Consider the following 19,399-nt stretch of genomic DNA (forward strand, 5'->3'; position numbering starts at 1 on the left):
TTGCAAACATTCTAGAGTATTATTCATGTAATTTGACGAAAGAAAGGGCGAGGCACTTACCTGTGCGGCCGCGACGTTGTTTCCAGGTTTCGGGACGAGGGTGATTGGATTTGCTTGTTGCTGCTATTTGCACAGGCCCGGGGGTCCTTCCTTGCAGACTGCTACTGATGACGAAGCTTGTGACTCGGCTGCGGGTGGTGCATGTGCCCGCTCTATGTGTTGCAGGCGCTTTGATGGTGTACACTCTAGCTGGATGAACTGCTACGGGATTCCTGTAGGATGTCCTGTAGCAGTTTTTCCTCCTCGGGTGCACGCTGAGACAGTGGAGATGGTGGCATCACGGTCACGATCGCAGGGCCCTCGGATGGCTTTGATAAGTAGTGCATGGTGTCTCTGCAACTTTTTTTCATTTGAGAATTGCTTCCTCTGATAATTCAATGTTCTGTTTTGACTGTGTGGGTATTTTCATTGCATAGCAACTGGGGTGGTAGAAGGAGGTGACAGCAGTGCGTGATGGAGAAAATATTAGCTTGCATGCCTCCGTGTCAGACCTCAGGCATTAGATCTCCCCACATAGTTAGTTCTGGGCCTTCCAAATCTTCTACAGGAAGTTTCCTGTAGAAATACAGAACTTCCTGTAGAAAGTCCTGTAGAAGGCTAAACTATGATCAAATCGTGCCCAGACCTTGGAGAAGATGAGTGTTTCCAGAGGAGGTGCTGGTGAGGTCACCTGGTAGCATAGTAGGGACCCTTGTCTTTGAGTTGAGGGGCATCTTTTCCTTCATAGAATACCTACAACCTGCATGCACTGCCACATTGTGAACTTGCTTTCGCTGTTTTTTTTTTTTTTTGTTTCCTTTTTCTCTTTTTTTTTTGTTTTTTTTTTTGAAAGACAGCAGGGGCGCCTCCATGAGGTTTTCACCCTTGCCATCTGCCTCGAGTGCCTCAAAGAGGTTTTCACTCAAGGGACTTTTTCAAACATTTTCAGAAAGATAGTAGGGACGCCTCAATGAGGTTTTCACCCCTACCACCTGCCTTGGGAGCCTTAGAAAGGTTTTCACCCAAGGATCTTTATTTTTATTTTTTTTTCCCTTTTTTTTTTTTAAAGATCTTCAAGGTATGCCCAAAACAGAGGCAGAACCCTTCTCTATGACCAGAACTGATTTTTCCACAGTTTTGATGAATTCTTGCCTTGACAGATGTTTTCCGTAGATCTTTAGGCGATGCCCATTGACAAGCATAGGGATGGCCTCCTCATCAATGGTCCGAATAAGAACAGATCCATTATCATTACATTTTTCCACTGCATATGGTCCCAGCCATCTGGTTCTCAGCTTCCCCTTGAAATCCTTATGCCTGGAATCATACAACAGTGCCCAATCTCCTGGCTGAAATTGCTTGTCATTGAGGTGTTGGTCATACCACACCTTCCTCTAAAGTTGAACCACTTTTGAGTGGAGAAGGGCCTACATTCGGTGCTCATCCAATCCATTCAGCTGCAATAGTCTTTCTTGTTGGGCATGGCTGAGATCCAGGTCCAGCTGAGCTGCCATCCTCAAGGTGTTGTATTCAAACTCAATTGACAACAAAGCTTTCTTCCCATAGACCAGCTCATAAGGTGTGAAGCCGGTTGTGGTCTTCCAAGTGGTGTTGTAAGCCCATGTGGCCTCAACCAGGCGATCTGCCCAATCTTTCCTGCTGCTGCTCACCACCTTCGTCAAGATCCCTTCTAATGCTCTATTGGTGACTTCCACTTGCCCATTTTCTTGAGGAAGATAGGGGGTGGAAGTCCTATGCTTGATTTTGTGATGAGCGAGTAGGTCTTCAATTAAGTCGGAGGTGAACTGGCTTCCTTGATCGGTGACTAACTCCCTTGGGTAGCCAAATTTGTAGAAGATGTTTTCTCTTAAGAACTCGGCCACCTTTTCTTCTGTTTCTGCTTTGATTGCCTTAGTTTCTGCCCACTTTGTCAGGTAGTTTGTGCACACAATGATGTAATACCTTTGCCTCGAAGGAGGATTGATCGGTCCCACAAAATCCATACCCCACTTCTCAAATGGCTCAAGAGTCACTTGAGGTTGGAGAGGCATTTCGTCCCTTGGAGTCAGTTTCCCCATCCTTTGGCATCGGTCACATTGGCTGATATACCTTCTGACATCTTGATGAAGCGTGGGCCAATAGTAGCCTGCTTGCAGGATTTTGAAGGCAGTCCTTTTGGCTGCAAAATGTCCTCCACAAGGCCCGTCATGACAGGTTAGGAGGATATCAAAGACTTCCTCCTCCCTTACACAACGCCTTAAGATCTGAGCAGGGCCAAGCTTGAACAGGTTGCCCCGATCGAAGTAAATGAGGCACTCTTCCGTATGATCCTGCTCTTCTCTCTTGAGGATAGGTGCGGAGGAAACTATGCTGAGACAAGGTAGTTTGCTATATCAGCAAACCATGGAGAGAGTATTGAGATAGCAAACAGATGTTCATCTGGCATCTGGTCATCCACTGTCCCATCCTCTCCTGCAGGTAAATCCAATCTAGACAAAAACTCAGCAACAACATTTTCCTTACCTCGCTTGTCAACAATAGTCAAATCAAACTGCTGCAACAAAAGTAACCATCTAATAATACAAGCATTCACATCCGGTTTATTCATTAAATATCTAATTACAGCATGATCAGTATGTACAAATGTTTGATATCCAGTGATATAATGTCGTAATTTGTTCAGTGCATGGACCACGGCCAAGAATTCTTTCTCAGTTACAGTGTAATTCAGTTCTGCCTTGGATAAGTTTTTGCTGACAAAGTAGATGGCATATGGAAGTTTTTGTTCAACTTGTCCTCCGCCTGCCCCTATGGCTTTGTTCAAGGCATCAGTGTGGATGTGGAAAGGTAGGGCCCAGTTTGGACCTCTCAAGATTGGGGCAGACACCAACTTGTCCTTTAATTCATTCAGAGCCTTCTGACAATCGTCAGTCCATTTAAACTCAACATCTTTTGCCAAGAGGCCAAACAATGGCGAGGCTAGCTTGCTGAAATCTTTAATGAATCTCCTATAATATCCTGCTAATCCTAAGAAACTTCGAACATCTCTTACCTTCTGAGGGGTGGAACCTTCTTAATGAGAGCAATTTTGTTAGGATCCACCTGTAATCCTTGACAACAAATGGTATGGCCTAGCACGGTCCCTTCAGTAATCAAGAATTCACACTTTTCAGGACAAAGGGACAGGTTCATCTCAATGCACTTGGTTAGGACTTTTCCTAGATTGGACAATGCTTCCTGGAAGTTGGACCCATAAGGAGTGAAGTCATCCATATAGATTTCCACCGAATCATGGACCAGCTCAGAAAATATGCTCAAGACGGCTCTCTGGAAGGTGGCAGGAGCATTGCATAGTCCAAAGGGAAGAACTCAGTAAGAAAGGGTACCCCAAGGACAAGTGAAGGTGGTCTTATCTTGGTCTTCCGGGCTGATTTGGATCTGGTTATACCCGCTAAACCCATCCAGGAAAGAGAAAAACTTCTTTCCTGCCAGTCCATCCAACACTTGGTCTATGAAGGGTAGAGGAAAATGGTCTTTCTTGGTGGCCTTGTTCAGTTCTCGGTAGTCCACACAGATTCTCCACTTCCCGTTTTTCTTGGGAACCAACACCAAAGGGGACACCCATTCGCTATCCGAGATGGGGTAAATGAATCCGGCATCCAACAGTTTTTGTAATTCCTCCTTGACGATGTCCTTAAGGGCTGGATTCATTCTCCTTTGGGGTTGCCTAACCAGTTTACAGTCTTCTTTGATGTAGATGTGATGGGTACAGACCGAAGGATGAACTCCTTTCATCTCCTTATAGTTCCAAGCAAAAGCATCTAGATGACTGGCCAACAGACTACACAGCTCCTTTTCCTGGGAAGGAGATAGGGAGGAGCTGATCTTTAACGTTCTCTCAGGACCGAACTCCACATTTTTTACTCTGGGAGTGACAGGGTCGGTCACACAAAGGTCCACTAAGGTGCTGGTTTGGGCATCCTCCACCAATTCCTCTAAGGAAAATGCACTGGGAGGTGGAGTCTGGATCAAGGTCTCAATCAAATCATCCTCTGTTGGGAGGCCTCCCCTAGTGGTGTCTAGGGTGCACAAAGGTGCTGAGTACACCTCATCCTCTTCTCCTTCCTCCAACCAAAGTGGTAAGTCATGCTCTAATAAGGGTTGGGAAGGAGGGTACAGGACTAGATGCTTGGACATAGGACCATTTTTGATGGTCATGTTTCCTATACGACAGCTTATGTAAGCATCTGTAGTGGCTAACCAAGGCCTTCCCATAATGAGAGGGTATCCAGTAAGCTTTGCCTTTGGTTGCAGAACCAAAAAGTCTGCAGGGTACTCCCAAGAGTCGACAGAGACCAAGACATCCTCTACAATCCCTTCGGTAATCATAGTGGAGCGATCTGCTAGTTGTAGGACTATCGAGGTCTTTCTCAGGGAACCCTGAAGGTTGAGTTTGAGCATGGTATCTTTGGTCATCACATTAATGGCAGCCCCCAGATCAACCAATGTGTGAGGTATGATGGTGCCATTGATGTGGACATCCACTACAGGACTCCCAGGATCTAGATACTTTGGGCTGATGGCCTGCCCCAACATAAGATCAGACAGTTGTCCCATGACATTGATGGTTGAAGCATCTCTTTTTTGCCTGCCTGGGTGTCTGAAACACTTTTCCTTAACCAATTTGTTGTATATCGGTACATCTTTTATGGCTTGGAGAAGTGGTATTCTCACACACAACTGTTTGAGTTCCCCCAGAAGCTCATCCTCCTCTGGGTTGGGTTGTGTGGTGGCCGTTAGTCTCTCAGGAAAGGGTGGAATAGCCTTTGGTTCACTTTCCTGTTTATCTTCCTCGTCCTCTGGGGGAGGAGGTTGGCGATCCGGAAGAGTCTTTCCAAATCGCAGATTGATCTCCTGGATCTCCACAGCATAGGTAGGGCATGATGTTTCCCCAGTATATACCTGCTAGGCCTGTTTGTTGTTGGGGTTCGGGTTCGGTTGAGCAGGCATTTGGGGTTGCCTTGGAGGAGTAGGAGGTAATGGTTGTGGTTGAGCCGGTGGTGGAGTCAAAATGGCAGGAGGAGTATTGTACTGGGGCCTCCACCCCAGTTGAGGTGCATTCCACTGAGGCTGTGGCTGGGCATGTGAGTGAAACGAAGGAGTAGTGGGTTGAGTATGGTACTGAGGTGGGTAAGACCATGGAGGAGGTATAGACCAGGAAGGATGAATAGGGGGTCCCCAGGAAGGCATAGGAGCAGATTGGTTGGGGCTGTAATAGGTTTGGGGTGTCCCTTGCATCCCCTATTGGTAAGGTCTAGGTCCATGTGTCCTTCTTTGGTTGAGGAAATAGAGTGGTTCAGTGGGCGCTTCTATCCCTTGATACATGGCTTTAAGCCCAGGTAAAGTTGGACATTGGTTTGTGGGGTGGTCCTCCTCACAGACAAAACATACCTCTACTGAATGTAATGGGCACTCGTTCTTAGGGTGTTTCCTTGTACACCTAGGGCAGAAGATAGCCAAAGCCCTCTTAGATTCCTCCTTCTTTTGCTGGATTCAGAATGTATCAAGTTGCATGGTGATGGTCTGTCTCACCTCACTCTTGAGGTCCTCTAATTGATTTGCAAACTCATGTTTGGAGAAAGGAATACCAGCTGAGAGGAGGTTTCCTCTACCTCTTTTCTGGGCTGCCCTAGAGTGGTTTCTAAACACAGTCTTTATGTCCTCATAAGGTAGTTGGTAAGTATCCCCTCCAGCTAGCATGTGAAGGGTATCCAAGAGGTCTTCAGGGACTCCTCGGAGCAGGACCAACTTGAGGGATTCAGGGTCAAGTGTGCACCTGGCCCTTTTATAGCTGAGTTGGAACCTTTCCTCGTAATCTTCTAAAGAGTCAGCATTCCCCATGGTCATCCGAAATATTTCTCCCCTGGTTTCCTTGGACCTACAGTAGTCCCGGTATTTGGTATTGAAAGCTTGCTACATCTGGGCCCAAATGGTGATACTGTTCCCAGGTAAGCCCACGAACCAGCGTAGTGCTGCATCCTTAAGGGTAGAGGGGAAGAGTTTCAGTTTTTTCTCATCCTCGGTATAGTCATAGGTTCGACAAAGGATGGCAAACTCAAACAGGAAGGTATCAGGGTCTTCAGTAGTTAGTCCATGGAAGTGAGGTAAAGCGGAGGGGCTGATGTTCTTAATTTTCATGTCTCCATTGGTCTCTCGGATGGGGAAGGCACCTTCAATTCTCTCATCTTCTCCCCTATTGTCAGCCATAGCTTCAGATGGAGTGGTCTCTAACTCTTCTTCTGCTATAGGATCTTCGTATATCTCAGGAGGTTCACCTATAGGTTCTTCTGGATCACTGTCACCAAAGAAGAGATAAGGGTGACTCAGTGATGTGGTGGGGGTGTTGGGTAAGAATTTTCCTGTTTTATCTCGATTTCTACGAGGCATGAAATGAAAAGACTTCTGATTGCTTTTTTTTTTTATGGTACCTACAAAACTAAAACAGATTGAACTGCAACTAACTATCTTGCTGAAATGGAAATGTGGAATTGAAATGAAAGCATGAAAGAACTAATCCATTTTGCTCAAATGAAATTGTAGAAATGAAATGCTAAGCTACGCTTGCAAAATTGAAATGCTAATCTATGCTTGCATAAATGAAATTGCGGAATTGAAATGTTAATCTATGAAAGCAGGAAATGTCTATACTACTTTTGCAGAAAGGAAATTGCAGAATGGAAATGAAATACTACTTAGCAGAAGGTGAGAGTAGGAAAGTAGAAGAAAAGCAACAATCACTAATACTCTGACGCTTCCCCGGCAACGACGCCAAAAAGATGGTGGGCTCCAGTATTGTAGCAATAATGCTACAACTCCTGGAGCTTCCTTCTTTAGTTTTATCAACCCGGTAGTTCGTAACAAACTTGGAAGCGACGGTGCTGTATGCACAAGTACTAGCTCTTGTTGCAGCTGTCACTTGATCAGCTGGCACAAGTCTACTAGGGCTCAAGCCAACTTCTATGAGCTCTTAGAATAAGCTTTTGAACTGATGGGCGAAAGCTAATATCAAAAGAAGTTAATCTATTTGCAAAAAGGAACTGAAAGCCAATAAGAAACGTAAACCCTAGCAAACCCTAATTCTACCAGCTAGTCTTACTGATGCAGAGATGGGGGTGCAAACTACTGAAAGCGATGCCATTACTTCTATGAAGGTGAAATGCAGGTGTTTATACTACCTCTATCTGAAGAAAACACTTTTTGTATTTTTGTTTCAATTATTAGAATTATCATGCATGAGCTTTTAACTAGTTTTTTTACTGTGCAGAGGTGGCTCAAGGAGGAGGAAGGCTTGAAAAAGGTTGGGAAAGTTCAAAGAGGCTCTAAGGGGTCCCTAACACCCTTCGAGAGAGTTTCACAAAGTTTGGCTACCAAGAGGCCGCGTTTATGAGCTTCTACAGGAAGTCTGTAGGGGTTCTACAGGATGTTTCAGAACTTCTACAGGATGTTCAGTAATTCCTACAGGATGTTCTACAATCGGATTTTTGGGTGATGGGTGAGTGGAAGAGGCTGCATGGGTGGATAGGGAGGTAGGAGAGGGACTTGTAATGCCTTAGTGACAGAGAGATGAGATGATGAGGGGGGTGTGCTAAGCTGGTTTGTCTAAATGAGGGTAGAGGGAATGGAAGGCCGAAAAGGTGGGATAACGTGGGTGGTAGAGTGGCTGAGAGACAAGGGGTCTAATTGGAAGATGAGTAGTTTGCCTAGGCATGGCTTAGAAGGATGAGAGAGTGAGGGAGTATCACTGCACAGTGCAAACTGAATCAAATTCTTCCACGTCCTGCATATAATCAAAACATTCCTAACTGTTTAATGGAACCAATGAACAGAAACGTTATTCTTAAGGAAAACCATGTATAGTACTGAAGCAAGGAAATATTCCAAGAGGTCTGAACGCATGGACAATCGGATTTTTGGGTGATGGGTGAGTGGAAGAGGCTGCATGGGTGGATAGGGAGGTAGGAGAGGGACTTGTAATGCCTTAGTGACAGAGAGATGAGATGATGAGGGGGGTGTGCTAAGCTGGTTTGTCTAAATGAGGGTAGAGGGAATGGAAGGCCGAAAAGGTGGGATAACGTGGGTGGTAGAGTGGCTGAGAGACAAGGGGTCTAATTGGAAGATGAGTAGTTTGCCTAGGCATGGCTTAGAAGGATGAGAGAGTGAGGGAGTATCACTGCACAGTGCAAACTGAATCAAATTCTTCCACGTCCTGCATATAATCAAAACATTCCTAACTGTTTAATGGAACCAATGAACAGAAACGTTATTCTTAAGGAAAACCATGTATAGTACTGAAGCAAGGAAATATTCCAAGAGGTCTGAACGCATGGACAACTTCTACAAACAAAAATATTGCACCACAAATTGCATGTACTTGTAAACCAATGTTTTTGGTGGGTAGAATTGTCTGCAATTCCAGCCCCTAGAAAGAGGTGAAAATGAGTGTGCAAGCAACCCTTTTCTGGAACTTTTATCAACTCCAATCTCTTCAATTTATTCTAAACAGCTAAAGCAACTATATCTTCTACCAATGACCTACTTAACCACACCAAGAAATCTGATTCAACAAACTGTGTTTCAAATGCATGTAAATAAAAACCATAATGCTGAAAGAAAAGATAACAATACAAAGGAAGGAGGCCTTAGGCTCTCAGGTTGGGCCCAACCCCGAGAGCTATGGCTCCTTTAAAAGCTCAGAACTGAGATCAAATCCGACTGCTTTCCATTAAAAAATAATAATCATAAGTCAAATAGCATGCCAATAATGGCTACAAAAGAGCAAAACTAAGCTAGCAGCTCGTAATGCAGGATGTGCAACAATGTTTCAAAAGTCCTTTTCGAAGGCTAAAGCCTTAGCATTTATACATCACGAGGCCCCAAGCTGGCCTCCTAAATTAGTGGGACTCGGCTGACCAAACTAGGAGTGAACTGCTGCTTCCTCAAAATCCGTTTGGCTGCCTTCTAATCCGGTTGTGGTGGCTGTTAGAGCTCGGAGTTGGGGGTGAAGATCCCGAGGAAGGCCTTTTAATGCTGGAAAACCCTCCTACGAATCCTCAACCCCATCTTTGCTATATCCTTGTCCTTATTTTCTCGGTTTTGTTCCAATCATGTGCCAAAAAACCTGAAATGAGCACGTGTTAGCCACCTAGGAATAGTGACTGCCCTCATTCATACAAATGACATAAATATACTAAAAAATGATGCATAAGTTATGAAAAATGAAGGATTGAGCAAAGGTAGTTAGGCCAAATGAGCCCAAAATGTTACCAAATTTGGGGCTCATCAAAAGGGACTTCGTGTTGTAGTATAAAACGAAAAATCATTTCCTTGTGAAACATAATATGAAATGGCAATTATAGATTTATAATATTATTGGTTGTTGCAACCATCAAGATGGTATTGTATTATGTGTAGAAGAGATTATGAAACCATATAGAATGGTATAAGGAATAAATATTATAGGTGGCATAGGATAATAGACCGCCTAAAAAGTTTTAAAGGACCTTGAATCATTAACGTATAACTGATGAGCCTCAATATTGAGTAATTATATGGGCCTTAATTGGCCTTAATTCACCTCCTAGCTTAGTCAAACCAACTATTCTCACAACTTATTACATACTTTTGATTATATTTTGTTTATGAAATGAGTTAGAGTTGGATATTTGGCTTTGTGGTCTAATGTGCATGTAATGTAGGAATAAAGGATGAATGCAAGGAACTATGGCAAAGATAAAGGATAAAAGGGTAGATGCAAGGAACTATGGCAAAGACCTTGGGTAAAACTAGAATGGGACAAGGGAGAGTAACTATAGGAGGTAAATCCTCCTCATTTACTACCCCTCCATTCAGATATTCCACCATTAGCTCGGAGTGCACACATCCATCACTTTGAAGACTAGAAGACAACCAAGCATGTGAAAAGGACAGAAAACAAATTATCTTAAGTTGGGAGCCAAGCTTCCCTAAAGGGAAGGAAGTCGTTAGAGACTTCAGATGAATAAATAGAGAGGCTTAGGACCTCATTATGATTTAGAGTTCTATTGTAAAACTCTATTTTATTTCTGAGCTGCAAAGACCTGTGACAGTTTTCTCTATAATCCATGGTTTTTCTAATAAGAATGAGTTTTGTTTAAGCTAGCTCTGAGTTAACTTTGAGGGCTGAAGCTCTTGGGTTAGGGCTCGACCCAAGCATCCACATTTCCTATTTACTGTACATGTATGCTAGCATAGAGTGCTATTAAGTTTAATTTCTTAAGTAGTTTCATGGTTTTCTATTCATTTTCTTAAGTAGCCTTATGGTTTTCACTATTTATTTTCTTAAGTAGTTTCACTTTCATTACAGAAATATAGTGTAGATCATGCATGGTTTTCTTGTTCATCTGCTTTAGTAGCTACATTTGTTGTAGTTTACTTTCATTTATGCCTTCTTTCAGTTCACAGGTTAGTTAGAGGAAGAATACCACTATTAGGTCGTGCACAGGTGTCTCGGCCTCATCTCCTCCCTTTGGTACCATGACTTTAGGAAGGGACCCTTCAGTATCCCCAAAAACACAGGTCTCTAGTTCTCACATGGGCTATGGAGTTCATTGTTTAATGTAGTTATTTTTTCATCCGCACTGGTTTTCTCTGTCATTTTAATTTGAAACCGCCTCTGGCACGTTCCTCATGCATCGCTTCCTCATTGTCAGATCACCAACAAACCTTCACAATCACCGTCTGATTCACTATTTTCTCCAACTGCTACCTCACATGGAGTCCACTACTTACTTTATGAACTTCAAGTCCCCACCGTCGATCTTCCTTGCTTGATCTGATGGCTCACGTCACTCGATCATTTTAGCCACTTTAAACCCCCACTGTTGATCTTCCTTTCCTGATCTGACGGTTGTCGCTTCACCTGATCACCAACTAGCTTGGCTGATCTCCACCATTGATCAGCCCCGCCTGATCCAAGGGCTATCGTGCAATATCGCGTGTATTAGTGCACGAACGTTATCCACCTGAGATCATGCGAGAAAAGTGGTTTTCTTGTGCTACATGTCACACAATAAGGCTAATCACGTGAAATTTTGAAATACTGCTTACAGCCTGAAGGGCTCATGAGAAACTACTTACCACCTTAGAAACATGCTCCCTCATTTCCGTACATTTATTTTCCCCACGATATGATATCCATCATCCATCTCTTGACTTCACTAGCATGACAAGATCTTAGTCTTTCATCACTTCTGTTAGCCCCGCCCGTCCATCTCTTGACTTCACCCATGCGATTAGATCTCAGCCATTCATCTCCTATTAACCTCGTTTGTCCATCCACTCACCTCATCCCTCGCGACAAGATCTCCATCGTTCATCTACTCTATTCCCTTGTTCACCCATCCATTCACCTAAGCCTTCGTAATAAGATCTCCACCGTTCATCATGTTAGTTAACCCTGTTTCCCATCTATCTACGTATCCTCCTGCGATCCAATCTTTGCCGTCCATTTGCCTTTCTCTTGACTGATCCAATGGTTCTTAAGCACTATTGCTCCCTCACGTCCTCCTTTCACTGATTTCGACCTCCAATTTCTTTTTCTGCTTGAAACCCAATTTAGCCTAAGTTTCTTTGTTACACCTTAGTCTAGTTTTCATGCTCTTTACTTCTGCAACTTAGATAATTAGCATTAGGTTAGTGTTAATTTAGCAATTCTGCTTAGCATAATTGTTTAATTGGTTAGTTAAGTTATGGTGGAAGTTTAGCATTTCATGTTGTTTTCTTCATTACTACAGTAGATTATCTCTCTCTTAGAATGGGTTTTCTCTCCTTCCATCAAATAATTAAGCTTCTTCTGACCCTATAGAAGTTTTGGCTTGGAACCCATGGGGTCTCTTTCTAGACAAACAATGACAACAGGCAGGACCTTCACTTCTACTTGTGCATATAGCACTGTCACCTCCAAGTTTGTATGAACCTCGAGTTGATAAGTAAAGATGGTAGCCCTGGGAGTTGCATTATTATTGTTGCAATACCTAGGCTCATCAATTTTTCACGCCGTTTCTGGGGAGGTGTCTAACTAGAAGTAATTACTAGCTTATTCTATTTTCTAGTCTCCCTACTTCTTTTCTTCTACTTCTAGTCTTCAATTTTCCTCCATGAGTTTATTCCTGCAAAAGTAATCGAGCTTCCTTTCTTTCATTTGTCATTATCAGCAATTTCATTTGGCAAGTACTTTATAGCTTTAACAAAATCTTACGAAAACTAACCCAAAAACATTTCCTTTCATTGTCAACCTTCTCTCTTCTTCGGTGACTGTGAAGTGGAAGAACCTTTAGGTGAGGAACCTTACATATTTGAAGAACCTACAAGGGAAGAAGAAGAGGAATAACCCATTCCTACTAAACCAATGGATGGAAACAAAAATGACATAGAAGATAGAGAGAGAATTGAGAGTGCCTTCCCCATCAGGGAAGCCAATGGGGACACCAAGATGAAGAATATAAGCCCCTCTGCTCTACCTCATTTCCATGGTCTCACCACAGAGGTCCATGACATTTTCCCATTTGATTTTGTTGTTATATGCCAAACCTATGACTATACAGATGATGAGAAAAAGTTGACACTATTCCCATCTACCCTCAAGGATGTAGCATTGCGCTAGTTCGTGGATTTACTTGGAGATAGCATCACAACTTGGGCTCAAATGCAACAAACTTTTAACAACAAATATAGGGACTATTGTAGGTCAAAGGATACTAAAGAAGATATTTTCAGGATGACCATAGGCGAAGATGAATGCTTAGAAGACTATGAAGAAATATTCCAGCTCCGTTACAAAAGGGCCAGGTGCACACTTGTCCCTGAGTCACTAAAGTTGGTCCTGCTTAGAGGAGTAAGGGAAGATCTTCTGGATACCTTAAATATGATAGCAAGAGGAGATGCCTACCAATTACCCTATGAGGATATTAAGACTGTATTTAGAAACCATTCTAGGGTAGCCAGGAAAAACGGTAGGGTAGTCAACCTATGGCCAGTACATCAGCCTCCAACTTATCCATCAAGGGTGAAATTGGAAATATGCTAAAAGATTTCAAAAGTGATATGTTGCAAACCATTGCCTTGCAATTGGACACCATCAACATCAAGAGGAAGCAAGAGGAATCAGAGAGATCCTTGTACATCTTTTGTCCTAGATGCACTAGGAGGCATCCTATGAATGAATGTCCATTGAATTGTATTAAGATTTGCTCAGTCTGTGAATAAAACCACTCCGCAGACAAGTGCCCTTCTTTACCTGGACTCAAAGTTGTATATCAAAGAGCTGAAGGAGTCACGGAGCAGCTTTGCTACATCAACCAAAGGAGACCTCCTTGGCCTAGACCATACCAGAAGGGTATGCAAGGGTCATCCCATGCATATTACAACCCCAACCAAACCACAACTATACCTTCTTGGGGACCCCTTGGGGCTCATCCTTCCTGGTATACACCCCCTCCTTGGTCCTATGCATCTCAGTATCAATCCCAGCCAACCAACTAGTCATTTCAACCTTATGTTTAGCCATAACATCAATGTAATACCCCACGCCAGGGGTGAAGGCCCCAATTCAACAAAGTTCCAACCATATTGCCTCCACCACCTACCCAACCACAACTCCTACACTTTGCTCCACCTAAGCAACCCCATATGCTTTCCCAGCCAAATCAGAACCCAAACAATTGGTAGGCTCAACAAGCATATAGTGGAGACACATCATACCCAACTTATGCTGTAGAAATCCAGGAGATCAACCTAAGATCAGGGAGAATTATCCCTGATAACCAACCTCCCTCTCCACATAGGGAGGTTGAGGAAGAAAAATAGGAAAGGAACCTTAAATTAAATCCACCCTTTCCTAAGAGATTAATCCAACCACTCCAGCCTACCCCAAAAGAAACTGAAATTCTAGGAGAATTGAAGAATTTATGTGTAAAGATCCCCCTTCTCCAAGCAATCATAGATCTCCCCATTTATAATAAGTTGATAAAGGAGAAGTGCTTCAAGCATCCAGGAAGAAGAAAAAGGGATGCCCCTACCATCAATGTCATTGGGCAGTTGTCTAACTTAATGCTGGGGTAGGTAATATGTCCAAAATATTTAGACCCTGGAAGCCCCATAGTAGATGTGCACATCAATGGCACCATTGTCCCACACACTCTAATTGATCTTGGGGCTGCCATTAGTGTGATGACCAAGGACACCATGTTGAAGCTCAACCTCCAAGGGTCATTAAGGAAGACCACAACAATTCTGCAACTTGCAAACGATTCCACAGCCACCCTTGTGGGAATTGTGGAGGATGTGATGGTCTCCATTGACTCCTGGGAGTACCCTGCAGATTTCCTAGTTCTACAACCTAAGGCGAAGCTTAATGATTACCCTCTCATCCTTGGGAGGCCATGGTTGGCTAGAACTGATGCTTGCATTAGCTGCAGAGCTGGGAATATGACCATCAAGAATGGGCATATGTCCAAACAATTATTCCTATACCCTCTTGCTCAACCTACCCTAGAGCATGATTTACCTTTATGGTTGGAGGAAGAGGAAGAAGATGAGGGTTATTCTGCCCAACTTTATACTTTGGAAGAAATCATAGGAGGAGGACAACAAGATGAGGATGACTTAATTGAACACCTTCTCCAAAGTCCAACTCCTAGTTCACTGCCATTAGAAGAAGAAGTAAGGGAAACCCAAAACAATCATCCAATTGACTTATGCTTGGCCAATTCCAACCCACTCTGTGTCAAAACCATAGAATTTGGCCCAGAGAAGACTTTGAACATTAATCCATCTCTTTCTGCTTTAGAAGAGGAAAAGCTATGCCACATGTTGAGAGAGAACCTAGAAGCCTTCACTTAGAGTTATAAAGAAATGAAGGGAGTACACCCCTCAGTGTGTACTCACCACATATACATCAAAGAAGGTTGCAAGCCAGTTAGGAAACCACAAAGGAGGATGAATCCAACTCTTAAATACATGGTCAAAGAAAGACTGCAAAAAAACTGTTATATGCAGGATTCATTTGCCCTATCTTTGGTAGTGAGTGGGTCTCTCCTTTAGTGTTAGTTCCCATGAAAAATGGTAAGTGGAGGATTTGTGTTGATTATAGGGAATTGAGCAAAGCCACAAAGAAGGATCATTTTCCCCGACCCTTCATTGACCAAGTGCTAGATAGACTGGTAGGGAAGAAGTTCTTCTCTTTCCTATATGGATTAAGTGGGTAGAACCAAATCCAAATCTACCCAAAAGACCAGGATAAGACCACATTCACCTGTCCTTGGGGTACTTTTGCCTATAAGGCCCTTCCTTTTGGCCTATGCAATGCTCTTGCCACTTTCCAGAGAGCAGTCTTGAGTATTTTTGCTGAATTAGTACATGATGCAATAGAAATCTATATGGATGATTTTATAGCTTATGGTTGTGATTTCCAAGAAGCCCTAACTAACCTAGGAAAAGTATAACACAAATGCATTCAAATGAATCTATCTCTCAGTCCAGAAAAATGTCAATTCTTAATAACTGAAGGGATTGTGCTAGGTCATTCAATATCTCAGTAAGGACTACATGTGGACCCAAACAAAATAGCAATCATCCAAAGGGTCCCACCTCCATAAAAGCAGAGAGATGTAAGGAGTTTCTTAGGGTTAGTTGAATACTACCGAAGGTTCATAAAGGACTTCAGCAAGTTGGCCTCTCCTTTGTTTGGGTTGTTTGCCAAAGATTCTAAGTTTATATGGTCAAAGAGCTACCAAGAGGCCTTAGACATTCTAAAGGGTAAGTTAACCACTGCACCAATCCTTAGAGGCCAAAATTTGGCCCTCCATTTTCATATTCATGTTGATTCCTCACACAAAGAAATAGGAGCAGCCTTAGGTTAGGAAGAGGAGAAAGTGGCTTATGCCATCTATTTTATTAGTAAGAACCTATCAAAGGCTGAGCTAAACTATACTATGACCAAAAAGGAACTCCTAGCTGTTGTGCATTCATTGAACAAATTTAGGCATTACATTGCAAGCGATCAAAAATTTGTGGATACTGATCATGTTGCAATCAAATATTTATTGAATAAACCAGATGTGAATGCTAGAATCATAAGATGGTTGCTTTTATTACAACAGTTTGATCTAACTATTTTTGATAAGCCTTGTAAGGAAAATGTTGTTGCTGGCTTTCTATCTAGGATGAATCTTCTTACACGCGAAAAAGGAATGGTGGATGACTAGTTACCGTATGAGCATTTGTTTTTTATTTCATTTCTCTCCCCATGGTTTGTTGATATAGCAAACTATCTGGTATCATCACAGTTCCCACCAAACTTTCCCTCCAAAGAAAAGAGAAAGATAATCAGAAGGAGTGCCCCTTTCACCTGGATTGGGGGCAATCTATTCAATCCTGGCTCTAATCAAATCTTAAGAAGGTTTGTAAGGGAAGAGGAAGTCTTTGACATCCTTCTGAACTGTCATGATGGGTCTTGTGGAGGTCATTTGTAGTAAAGAGGACAACATTCAAAGTGTTGCAAGCAGGCTATTATTGGCCTACAATTCATCAAGATGTGAAAAAGTATATTATTCAATGTGATCGGTGCCAGAGGATCAATAATAGCCCTACAAACTCAAATGAATTTCGAGCCATTTGACAAGTGGGGCATGGACTTCATTGGGCCTATCAACCCTCCTTCAAATAAAAAACTACACATCATTGTGTGCACTGATTATTTGACTCACTGGCTGAAACTAAGGCAATTAAGGCAGCAACAGAAGAAAAGGTGGTTGAGTTCCTAAGGGAGAATATATTCTACAAATTTGGGTACCCTAGAGAGCTAGTCACAGACAAAGGCAACCAGTTTACCTCTAGCATAATTGAAGAACTGCTCTGCCATCACAAAATCAAGCATATGACCTCTACTCCCTATCATGCACAAGCTAATGGGCAAGTGGAGGTGACCAATATGGCACTAGAGAACATCTTAACTAAGGTAGTGAGAAACAACATAAAGGACTGGGCAAAGAGACTAGTTGAGGCCACCTGGGCCTATAATACCACATGGAAGACCACCACTGGATTTGAACCCTATGAGCTGGTCTATGGGAAAAAGGCTTTGTTGTGCATTGAGTTTGAATATAAAACATTTAGGATGGCAGCCCAACTAGATTTGGATATCAGCCATGCACAAAAAGAAATATTGTTACATTTGAATGGCTTGGATGAATTCAGAATGTAGGCCCTCCTACATACAGAGATAGTTCAACTTCATAGGAAGAGCTAGCATGACAAGCACATCAAAGAGAAGCAATTTCAAGAAGGTGACTAGGCATTCTTATATGATTCTAGGTTTAAAGACTTCAAGGGAAAGATAAGGACAAGATGGCTCAGACCTTATGTGGTGGAAAGATGCCATGACAATGGTTCAGTGCAAATCAGAAATATTGATCAAGAAGCCATTCCATTGCTAGTTAATGGACACTGATTGAAAATGTACAAGAGGCCTTTATGAAGACAAGAGTTCATTGAAAACATCAATAAGATAGTGATGATGGTGGAGCAAGTTCCAGCTCCTCCCTCATTAGGTCACTGAAAAAGAAAAAAATAAGGATTTAGGTGAAAACCTCCATTAGGCGCCCGAGTCCCATATTTGGGTTGAAAACCTCATGAGGCGGCCCAAGGATGAGAAAAATGAAAAAGGATAAGAAGATCCCTCGGTGAAAACCTTCCTTGAGGTGCCCAGGGAAGATATCTAGGGTGAAAACCTCTCTGAGGCATCCTAGGTGTTTTAAAATATATATATATATATAATAAAAAGAAAAAAGAAAAAAACATAATTGTTATTTGTATGTGGGTGAAAAAGATAATCAAGGAGTAAAGAGAAGATCCATTGGGAACCCTACCTCACATCTATTCATCTCCTCCACTCCTTACCATGCATCCCTCCATCAATTCCATTGTTTTTCACTTCATTGCTTCAATTCAAGTGAAGATTGTGTTTTCTAACAGAATCACCTCAAACATTACCATCATCCCTGCATCCACATACACTCCTACTCCCTTTGTCCATTCATTACAGCATCCTCATAGCACCAGCCAGCAACATGATCAAGAAATTCTAAAGGAGCTCCACAACAACAACAACATTAGATCCAAGAGCTCCACAGTAGCGGCAACAACATCAGATCTTTAGTCACAGACACCTAGAAAATATAATAAAAAATCAGCAGACATCAGAGGAGGAAGAAGAATGACCATCAATAGCACCTATGATCTTTGACAACTATAGCATGGCATCAAGACCACAGGTAAGTATCCCACTCACTCACTCATATAAATCATCTAATCAAAAGATGTAAAGGTTAAGAGGTAGTTGGTTTATAAGTGAAAAGGTGGAAAAAAGGAAATTCTTTAATAAGTCAAAAGAGAATGCAAGAGTCCATAGATAGAGTGTTTTTATGACAACCATTTGAGAACTCTTGAAGAATTGAGACTTGGGGTAGAAACACCAGTTCACCAAAGACTCAGCATACCCTATTTTTTTATGCAATCATTCATAGACTCCAGCAACAAAGTAAAGGGAGGGAATTCCCAACAATTGGCTCACCATGATTTGATCAGAATCCTCATTAAGGATGCCCTCCAAAACCTCAAGATCCATATAAAATGGTTAGTCTTTAGAGACTTACTCGTAGAGGATGATATCAAAACCATCATCTACGATGTTAGTCCTTTTGTTAGTGAGGAGGAGGCAAAACAAGAAGAAGATATAGAGCTAGATGGGATGAGATGAATAAAGAAGAAACTAATAGAGAGGAACATGCTGAAACAAGACACAAGGAAGATGATGCTAAAACAGAACACAAGGAGGATGATGCTGAAACAGAGGAAGAAACTGATGGAGATGAGAAAGAAAAACAAAAGGAAGAAGATAAGAAAAAAAGAGAGAACAACTGCAGGAAAAGGAAAACCAGCTAGCATGTATGGCCAGCCTCTCCTTGGAGGCCATCTAGTGTAGGATGCCAGCTAAATCATATACTCCTTACCGCAGAGAACAATGGTTGCAATTTCATATTAAAACACTAGCACAAATGATCACCATGCCATTTCAGGACTGCAAATAGTTTATTGATCTTTGTGATCAAAGTGCACTAAAGGATGGGGCCAAAATGGTTGAGTTTTACTTGCATAACATGGCCCTCACAGACATGAATATTTGGGATCCTAATGTAGAGCTAGGAGATCTACAGTTAATGGCTTTGGCATCATTGATGAACCATGAGAGGTAAAGGGTTGCAGA

The sequence above is a fragment of the Pinus tabuliformis genome, chromosome 7 (genome assembly GCF_031772625.1).
Source record: "Pinus tabuliformis cultivar Carrire ecotype Pingquan chromosome 7, CPIR1, whole genome shotgun sequence".
In the NCBI taxonomy this organism is placed as follows: Eukaryota; Viridiplantae; Streptophyta; class Pinopsida; order Pinales; family Pinaceae; genus Pinus; species Pinus tabuliformis.